Here is a 10,177-nt window from a genome sequence, read left to right as displayed (position 1 = left end):
GCCGTTCTTTTCATGAGCCATGGAAAAATGATGGTGACTTGGGAGTCATTTGCTTTGCTCGGCAGCTTTCCTTGACCATGCTCTTCTCTTTTCAGGAAGGCTTGTTGCGGCAGAATTGCGAGCTAAGCAGGATATGTGCTAACCAAATCAGGCAGCAACTGCCAGCTTCTAGACGTACAGTACTACTCCCTTTGTTCCGAATTACTTGTCTTAGATTTGTCTAGATACAGAGGTATCTAGCACTAAAATGAGTCTAGATACATCCGTATCTAGGCAAATCCAAGACAAGTAATTCAGAACGGAGGGAGTATGTAACAAGAAGAGAGAACCCACGTGAGCATTGAAAATTAGTGGCAGCCGTCTTAGGAGACCAGAGACGGCACATCACGCTGACCTGACTGGCGGGGGAAGGTGGCTCGCTCACGGCTCACGCCCGAGGACCCTCACGGGCACCAGCGTACACCCCGTCTTGCCGCCTTCGTGGAGACGGAGTAAGTGACGCATAATCATCAGGGAACAAGAGAGGGTTGCCATGACGAAGCTTTGGGTGAGGGCTCGACCTGTGGCGCGCTGCATAACGAGAATCGCGGTGAGGCGATCTTCATCCTGAACAGAGAGGTGCGGCGCGAGGAGAGTCGCTAGTAGCAACGGGAGCGACAACATTCCGGTCACACGACTGAAATATTTAGCCGGTTCAGTCACTTTCTTTCCTTTTCGATCGGATTAGCATCCAACGGTGGGAACAAACTCCAGTTGTGCAAACTCTACCTGTTTTTCAGTAAACTAAACCATAAACAGAACTAAAACAAGAACAGAGACAAAAAAATGCATATACTTTTGTGCAAAAGTCCATATTTCAACCCCAAGATGGTGTCCAAAAGATTCGGCGTATTACCCGGTGTGATTCCCAATCCCACCTCTCTCTCTCTCTCTCTCTCCTGCTATGATGCCCCGGAACTACTCATCTGATCTAATGTCATTGCAGGTTAATCGATTTTCCATGAATCTCTTTATCTTCTACGGCTGACTGGCTGAGTATCTTAACTCTTCACAATCAAGCAATCTGGAGACGCGGACGTTGAGGGCGTGCGTAGAGAGATGTCCATGGTTCCATATTTGACGGGGTGGCCCTCCACAAGCTAGAACCTGAAGAACCTGCACGTTAGCACCATCGTCTTCACATGCAGGTACGCTGAAACTTTGCCCAGGCGGATTTGCGGCCCCTCCTTGAACAGCGACCCATGGCGTTGCGCACCGTCGCCGCCGATCCACTGCTCTGGCCGGAATCTAGCGGAGACGGGCCCTCAGCTGTACTCCACCCGCCCCATGGAGCAGGGAACCTACATCACCATCCACTGGCGCGCATCTCCTTTCCTTCGATGGTGCCGATGACCTCGCCCATGAACCGATATCTCTTACCTTAATCGCCAAGTATCTCAACATAACAATATATCTTTATCTTTACCTAATAATAAAGAAAACTGGGTTTCTGGTCGTATGTCACGGAATTTGCCCCTAAAGTTCACATAATTTACCCGCGTATGCCCCCGGTAACAGGAAAAAAAGAATTGGCTGTTTATTTTGCATCCTGCATGTATATTTTCGCTCATAGTAGTGCCATTATGTATGTAGTAGCTTCCTCACGCCATCTGATTGATATTGAGATGTACAAATTCATCCAAGGCTCCATTCATAAATCATAACTCTACCCTACTATTTTACTAATTTATTGTGAGGTTATCCTTCATGGTTTGCACATTGTTATTTCTTAGGCACATAGACGCATGAATGTCCTTATTAATAAATATTTTTGTTCCAGCGATTCCCTACTGAAGAAAGAACGCGCAAACATTGCCATGCAAAGGACTATTTGTTAGATAATGATTCCTCGCGTATTCATTTTCTTCCTGTCTTGGGAGATAATTTTCCAGATTCTACCTTTACAGATGGCCTTTATCACTTTTCAGGTAAAACAATGAATTATCTTTGTTTGTTCTAGGAGATATATACCACCCTTGGGAACCAAGGAAAGAAAGGTACTAACCTTGGTAGATAACCTTTTTTTCTTCATCGTACTTGATGTTGCATAGCAGAAACAAACACTCCATCTAGACAGTTTGCTCTTTTGGATATTTGTCAAATTGTGCTATCTAAATTAGTACACATGCTGCTTAGTAAATGGTTCCACACAGGTTTTGAAGCCCTGAATCAAAACCAGTAGTGCCATTAGTTTTTCAATTAAGCATTTGATAGATCAGGAGGTGTTATTTCCACTATACATTTTAATTTTCGGTAGTACACTTTCTGATTGCCTTAATGCTTGAAAATTCCATTTTCCTCTCTCCATCTATGTATCACCCTTTTCCTGCTCAAGTAGCAGGTGACAAATATGTTGCTGGCACTTACAATCATTGTTTCTTGCAGGCTCCTTCTTCTATCTTCGTCATTTGCAATATCAATTGGATCTCTCCGTTGTGAAGTGCTATCTTCGCTATCTACACTCACAATGTTACTGATTTGTGTCCAATCACGGTATTCCATCTATTTGATGTATAGCTTGCATAGTCCTCTGATTAATTATAGCTCATTCTAATATTTTTTGTCTAGCTTTCTCTACTATCATTTGCAAGATGAAGCCTGAGGACACTATCATTCCTTCCTACTAAATGTCAGCCACTACTATTTGCATTAGCTTTGCCTCAGAACAACCCCTTTTTCATTTCAAAAGAGGAAGTAGCAGTTCTCACTAATGATCAGCTATATAAGCTATCGTAGATTTTCTTTGTTTAACAAAGACAACGACCCGGTACTGTCAATTTCTCTCGACCTTCATTTCCACTATCTGTTATCTCATATTATGTTTACGTGCAAATACCAGTATTTGTTATTACACTTGCCGGTATGAACTTATGTAACAACTACTTGGCTATATTTGGCACCTATGTACTAAAATGCAGAAGATTGATTTACAACAAGATTCACATAATACACACAAAAAGTATCATATATCCATTATGCACACAAAGTTATTCAAGTTATGTATTATCACGTAGGTAGGACAAAGAGTTCCCGCAGCAACGTGCGGGGCATCATCTAGTTAATAAAGTAGTACTTCTTTGTAACTAGCTATTGTATATGTTGAATATTAGGTTTACTATAGATGACGTGACAACTTTATATAGTCGGTTATTGGCTATACTATTAACCATGCTCTCATGCATGCAGACGACACCTTAGCACCAGTAAGGTGCATGCACAGATTTTGAGGGGCGCCCCCTAACAACCATGTCACCGCAGTTCGATGGAAGGTCAAGATGGCTAGGCAGCAGTTGCCAGACCACTACCGTGTTAGCAGTCCCGAGTCGCGATGGTCACCGAGTGTACGCGGATATGGTGGAAAGTGGGCGCACGCATCTGGCAAACGTCAAGCACCGGTCACACAATGGGAGGAATGTGTTTGTGACAAGTGAGCTGTGAATGGCTAGGGTCGAGGATGGCCAGAGAAAGAGGGAGGGGTAGAGACAAAGAGTATGTGTGTCTGGTGGGCACACCCCACCGTCGTTGCCTCCTATGGACCGACCTTCTCTAGCGACAACGGTAGGGTTTGGTGGCCGTGCAGGAACTTTTTTAGGGGGCAATGGTGCCTTCGCAGTTGCCCAAGAGCGATTCGAGAGGCGGCTATAGTTTTCTCTAAGCTGTGCAAATTCGACAACGATTCAGTTTCAAAGAATTCAATGCAATTGTATATTCTACCTAACACCTCATGAATACATAACCAACACTTGCTCCTAGCAGATGGATATAGATTTTTAGTTTGAAAACAATAACAATATAAAGTGAAAGCTGGACAATGCCACAACTAGTATATAGTAGAATGTAAAAATCGCCAACTAGCCGTATCTCAAGTGATTACGTTCCTTGTTCAAGTGCTAAACTTAGCATCATGCTCGTATTTTTCTAGATATATTTTAAACTTTTCGAAGATGTTCATTAAATGAAAAGAGACGCTCCCATCAAGTATAAAGGCGTCTATAACGACTTCATCATCTTAAGATGTTGTGCCGGTTTAGTATCTCGGAGATGCTCACAAATAAGATATGAAAGTGTGTATTTATAGGGATAAATATATGTGTGTACATAGGCATGCAGTCATATTGATTCTGTATTTCATATTAAATGTCACTGATATATTTGTTTCAACGACAATTAATACGAGACAAAGGGAGTAGAATGTAACATACGACAATAATTTTGTTTGAATAACAAAAAAAAAGGGAGACAACAAATGCCACAAGGTCACGACAAAGGGTAAAGGAGAAATTTACCCGAGAAAAAAAAACCCTGAAGAAATAAACCATTAGTTTACGCATCGATCTGCAGAGAAATCGATAAAACGCTTGATGACAAGAATATGTTAGACGTGCGTTCACTCTCTCTGCCGACCCGAACGAAGTCTCCCGGCGAAGATCGTCGAACAGGGCGAACGCCGGTGCGGAGAAGGCGTAGATCATCGGCGTCGCGGCGAGAGAGCGCACCACAAGATTGAGGCGTCCGAGCCGGTACACCTTCATTCTCTCTTCAGCCAGGCAGGATGCTGGGGGGAAGGTGGCGGCGCTCTGGTCTGGCGCTCCGAAGGTGTTCGATGAAATGACCCTGAGGCCAGAGCCGACGCTGTGAGCCTGCTGGCCTGCACCGCCACCGAGGTCCGCATACGGTACGGTTCCCCGTCTTGCAAGAATGCTGCGGCTAATTTTGTGTTCTTGCGTTGGTTCTCTCTGCTGATTAGATACGGCTAGAAACTGGCAAGTAGCAACGTACGCCATACAACTTTTGTTGCCTGACTTGCTTAGCACATGTGCTCTCACTTGGTTAGTTGGTAATTAGTGGCATTTGGTTGGCTGGACTAACCATTTTCTGATGGACTTCTATGCACTGGCATTTTCATTTCTTATACCCATTTTATTCAGGCCATATATTGGCATAGCAAGCATTCCTGAAGAGAGACCAACACGTTCTGATGGTCTAGACAAATTAAAACTTCCATATTGCCACCCAATAACTACCAGTGTCCTCCCTGGCAGTCTTTGGTGATCCGTCTCTCTGAAAAGGTCATCTCCATTCAGGTGCAAAATCATAGAAAAGTGAGACCGCACACTCTCATCATTGCATACATGGTTGATAAGAGTTTCTTCCCGATTCCGGCGTTGCCAATGACTGCCAGCACCCTGGCAGCAAGAATCTCATGATCTGCTGCTTCTCGACGTGCCTACCAAACATGAAGTTGTCAATGTAAAGATACATGTCATAGGGTTTACAGGAGATGCACTCGCATCCGCCATGTTAGCAACACCAGCCTCCCAGTCTTGCAGTGCCCTTTCTAGTTCCAGGTTGAAAACCTTGTGTGCTGCACTAGTAAGGATTGTGCAAAAACGTTTGTTAGAAGTGAAAATAAATAGTGTGGACGAGTCACATAGCAATTCCTTATTGCGCGCCAAAACAAGAGATGTTTCTTATTGGCAGAGTCCTTGGCACAGTTCAACCTGTACAGCAAGAAATAGGCACTCAGGTTTTTCCTCAGTACTTCCGCGAGCACGTTTGCTGAGATGAGTGACCCTCCCAACACCATGGTGAACTCTTCCAACATCGCTGCTAATCGTGGGTGGTCTGCCGGGTTCGCGCTTCCGAATGCGAGTGTCTTGAACAGGTACATGTACTCTTCGAACCAGGGAGTTCAGAGAAACATGCTTGACGGTTCCAAATTTCTCCAAGCCTGAGCTTCAACCCAAGATTATCACCTTGCTTCCTCTGTCCATGTTCATGATGGAATGGTAGACGTTGTCCAGTCATCTTCATCTACGTCTGAACCAAACTCAATGACTACCAGTGTCCTCCTTGGCAGTCTTTCGTGATTTGTCTCTCTGAAAAGGTCATCTCCATTCAGGTACAAAATCATAGAAAAGTGAGACCGCACCCTCTCATCATCGCATACATTGGCGATAAGAGTTTTCTTCCCGACTCCGGCGTTACCACTGCAAGCACACCCGGAGAACCAGGGGTGTCGTGCTGCAGCAAGAATCTCATGATCTGCTGCTTCTTGACGTGCCTACCAAACATGAAGTTGTCGATGTAAAGATACATGTCATAGGGTCTTACGGGAGATGCGCTTGCATCCACAACAGCAGCCTCTAATTCTTGCAGTGCCCTTTCTAGTTCCAGGTTGAAAACTTTGTGTGCTGCACTAGTAAGGATTGTGCGGATATTCTTCTTGCTGTGTGAACAAAGGAAGCTGTATTAAAACTTTAAAAGTTTGCTGAACAAGGAGTTCCCCAGTTCGTCTCTACTACACAGAGTACAGACTTGTTGAGCAAAGCGAAGACTCAAATTAATTCACCATGATTTTTCCGTGGCGCATGCAAATATTATATGAGGTGCCCTTCTAGGAGCCAGGATTAGTGTCTATCCGTGTGGAATTGTGTTCCCAAGCTATAGGTGGAGTAATTCACACCACAACTGGCGTGCCCTTTCCCTGTCGGCAATGAAAAGTCACTCTGTGTGCAAGGGCAGCACATAACCAGCACTCTGCAATGTCCACCGCCTCCTGCCCTCTCTTGGACTCCCTAGTTATTAGCACCCTTTTGATCTAAGGAACTGAAGATGGAGCTTGCCATATCTGCAGTAGCTGGTGAACTCGTGAGCCGATTCGTCTCCTTCGTCGCCGACAGGTACCTCCACTCTAGCCGCTCAGCACAGTCAGAAGAGAAGCAGGTGAAGAAGCTGCAGCGGCTGCTCCTGCGAGCCCGCACGGTCGTCCAGGAGGCAGATGGCCGATACATCACCAACCCCGGGATGCTGGCGCAGCTCAGCATGCTCACGGACGCCATGTACCGAGGCTACTGGGCACTAGGGGCCTTCGGGTACATGTCACTCGAAGAGACAGAGACTACTTCCATGGAGGAGGGGGGAGTTCGCAACTCATCTCCTCCTAAATGTCTCCGCACGGTTCATGGCAGCGCTAAGAAGAACAAGTCGATGTACCTTGTCGACTTGCAAGGCGAGGTGGAGAGCTTGGAGGATGTCATCACCGGCATGATGGAGCTTGTTGTTCTCTTGGGCGGATGCGATCGTATGCTGCGTAGGCCTTACGACTCGTACCTTTACAGCGACAACATCATGTTCGGACGCTACGCCGAGAAGCAGAAGCTCCTGAACTTTGTGTTGCAGCATGGCTCTCCTGGTGACGCTCCGGCTGTTCTCCCAGTCATCGGCGGTCCAGTGGTCGGGAAGAGGACCCTGGTCGCCCATATATGCAAGGACGAGAGGGTCAGCTCACACTTCTCTTCGATTCTGCACCTGAATGGAGATTCCTTCTGTAGAATCGCAGACCATGGTGGTATCATGTCAGGAAAGATACTGACGGTTGTCGAGCTTGTTGCAGAAGTCGACGAGGAGGATTGGGCTAAATTCCGTTCAACCATAGCAACAAGCATGGACGATGGAAGCAAGGTGATCATTATCAGCCGGCTTAAAAGTTTGGAGCGACTTGGAACCGTTGAGCCAATCTTCCTCAACAGCCTATCGTACGAGGAGTTCAGCTACCTCTTCAAGACACTCGCGTTTGGGAGCGCGGACCCGGTGCAGCACCCGCGGCTAGCGCGGATAGCAGACGAATTTGCCAGAGAGTTGCGGTCGGAGTGGTCGCTCGTCGCCACAAATATCTTGGCGGACGTGATGAGGAGGAACCTGAGCGTCCATTTCTGGCTCTGTGTGCTGAGCAGGCTGAGAAGGCTAGTCGAGAGGAACTTCTCCATGTTTGGGGAGCACCCGAAGGACCTCCTCCAGAGACGCCACCAGGTAGATGTGACTGACTTTGTCTTGCATCCTGGTGCTCCTCCACTTCGCGTCGTGCCTTCCCGTGCTCGTGGCAGCAGCGGCACTGAGGTTGCGGCGGAGAGGGAAGCACTGCCGAGGGTGAGGCTTGGGGATCTGGTGATGGATCCCGGGCTTCGGCCACAAGGGGATTTTAATGTGGTTTCATGGGAATCAAGGATGCCGCCTTACACTTCATTTGTTCATTTTGTTCCAAATGGGGATGGTGCTCCAGGTGTGGTGGAACAGAGTGCTCTTCTGTCTGGGAAGAAGCGTCCAGCATTGTCTTTGTAAGGCCTTTTGATTTCAACGATTTCTACAGAGATTCTGTAGAGTTGTCAGCTCTAGCACTCCCTCAGTTCATAAATAGATAGTAAAATTTAGAAATTGATAAGGGCATTTGGTTGGCTGAGGCGACCTTTTCAGATGTAGTTTTATGCCCTTGTATTTCCATTTCTTACAACCGAAGAAGAGGCACAGTCCTGGGGATGGTCTGTCCGGCTTTTGAGCCTTAAGCCCCATGTCGGGGCTTGTATCATGTGCATGTGTTCGTGTGGTTGTTGAGCCGGATCCTTTTTATTTGTTCTCTCTCGAACTTGTAAAACCTAAAGGGGTTTGGTTCGCTAAAGTCGGGCATATGCCTCCTTTTCTAAAAAAAAATATGTTTTCTATGGTACAAGAAAAGATCAACGTGGAATTGGAGGGTTGATGGAGCGTCTTCAAAAGAAAGTCAAATGTATTAATTCATTCTATTTTAGAAAAACTTCTGTTTTAATTAATTAATTAATATTATTTTATTGCTGTTTTGTTTTGGTTTACAGAAAATTAGGCTGGGTTTGAGCAATCTGGAGCTTGTTTCCACCGTTGGATGATAATCCGATGGAAAAGGAAAAAAAAGGTGTCTGAACATGCCAACAGTCGTCTGAGGCATAGTCGCCTCGCCCCTAATTTTGGCAGCTGCAAGTAATTTCAGCGGCTCTGTTTTGTCTCTGCACCACACCATCATTGCTACACCGCGATTCTCACTATACAGTGCGTCACAGGTCAAGCCCTCAGCTCAAATTTCGTCATGGCCACTGTCTTCTGTCCTCTGACGTTTGTCACTTATTCTCTCTCTCCATGAGGCCACCATGCTGGGCAGAAGGTTGCGCCGCACTGGTGCCCAGAAATTGTTCGATGAAATGGCTGTGAGGCCAACACGGGTACCCAGCCTGGGTGTTGTTCGACGAAATGGCCGTGAGGCCTAGACTGGTTCTCAGGACAGCTGACGATGTGAGCAAGCCTAGCCAGCCTCCCGCGCCAATCAGGTCAGGTCAGCGGTGCTGTTCCCCATCTTGGAAGAATGCTGCAAGAAATTTCAATGCTTGATGTTAGCTCTCTCTTTTGCTTTTTGTGTTGGTTCCGACGCCAATCAGGAACCTGTTTAATAGTGACAGGTGAGCTGATATTTTCCTGCTGTGGGAACAAATTTTCTAGTCAATCTTCTGAGGCTACGGCTGCTAGCTGCTCCATCACAGTTAAAAGGACGACTATGGCCTGGGAGGAAACTTTCTAGTCAAGATCCTGAGCTTTCAGCTAGCTGTATGCAATTCGTCAAGGTGCTGTCCAAACTGCGGCCCGCCTTTTGAAGGTAATACATTCAATTGTTGCTAACTTTATTTCCAGCTTACTTAATTAGTTCATTTTGAAGGCACGTCGAGAAAAAAGCGAGTAATCTCACTTCCTTTTATTTCCAACTTACTTAGTTTCTTGCCCTTTCTTCTTACCATTAGTTATTAGCAAAGGCAATGGAATTTTTGTTGACTGACTTAGTTAGCTGGTAATTAAGGGCATTTGGTTGACTGAGGCAACCTTTAGGGATGGACTTTTGTGCCCTTGCATTTTCATTTCTTACACCTATTTTACTTAATCGAAATTACCATAACAAGCCTTCCTGAAGAGAGAATAACATGTCTTGCACAAGTATGACACTCCTCATTAGGCTCATCAATCACAAAAGTTTGCTGGACAAGGATTTCCTCAGTTCGTCCACACAAAAGTTTGCTGAGCAAAGCGAAAACTAGATTACACCATCATCTTTCCGTGGCGCATGAAAGGTGCCCTTCCAGGAGTCAGGACTAGTCTATATCGACGTGGAATCGTATCCACAAGTTATGTGTGGATTAATTCACACCACAAATGGCAATGAAAAGTCTCTCTGTGTGTCCTAAAAAAATGTCTCTCTATAGGTGCAACACCCCCAGCCATTGACGTGCAGGGCAATTTAAACCCAGGAGTCTGCAATTTCCACCTGCTTCCTGCCCTCTCTTGG

General features: G+C 46.0%; 1 long non-coding RNA gene across 1 annotated transcript; it reads left to right on the top strand.

Moving 5' to 3' along the window:
- The first annotated feature begins 1,572 nt into the window (after positions 1–1,572).
- Positions 1,573–2,862, top strand: LOC123169013 (uncharacterized). Its single transcript, XR_006484620.1, has 3 exons — positions 1,573–2,036; positions 2,425–2,532; positions 2,608–2,862. It is a non-coding gene; the product is annotated as an uncharacterized lncRNA (long non-coding RNA).
- Positions 2,863–10,177: the final 7,315 nt, after the last annotated feature.

Source organism: Triticum aestivum, chromosome 1A, assembly GCF_018294505.1.
Source record: "Triticum aestivum cultivar Chinese Spring chromosome 1A, IWGSC CS RefSeq v2.1, whole genome shotgun sequence".
Classification (NCBI taxonomy): domain Eukaryota; kingdom Viridiplantae; phylum Streptophyta; class Magnoliopsida; order Poales; family Poaceae; genus Triticum; species Triticum aestivum.
This window is presented reverse-complemented; position numbering and strand designations above follow the sequence as displayed.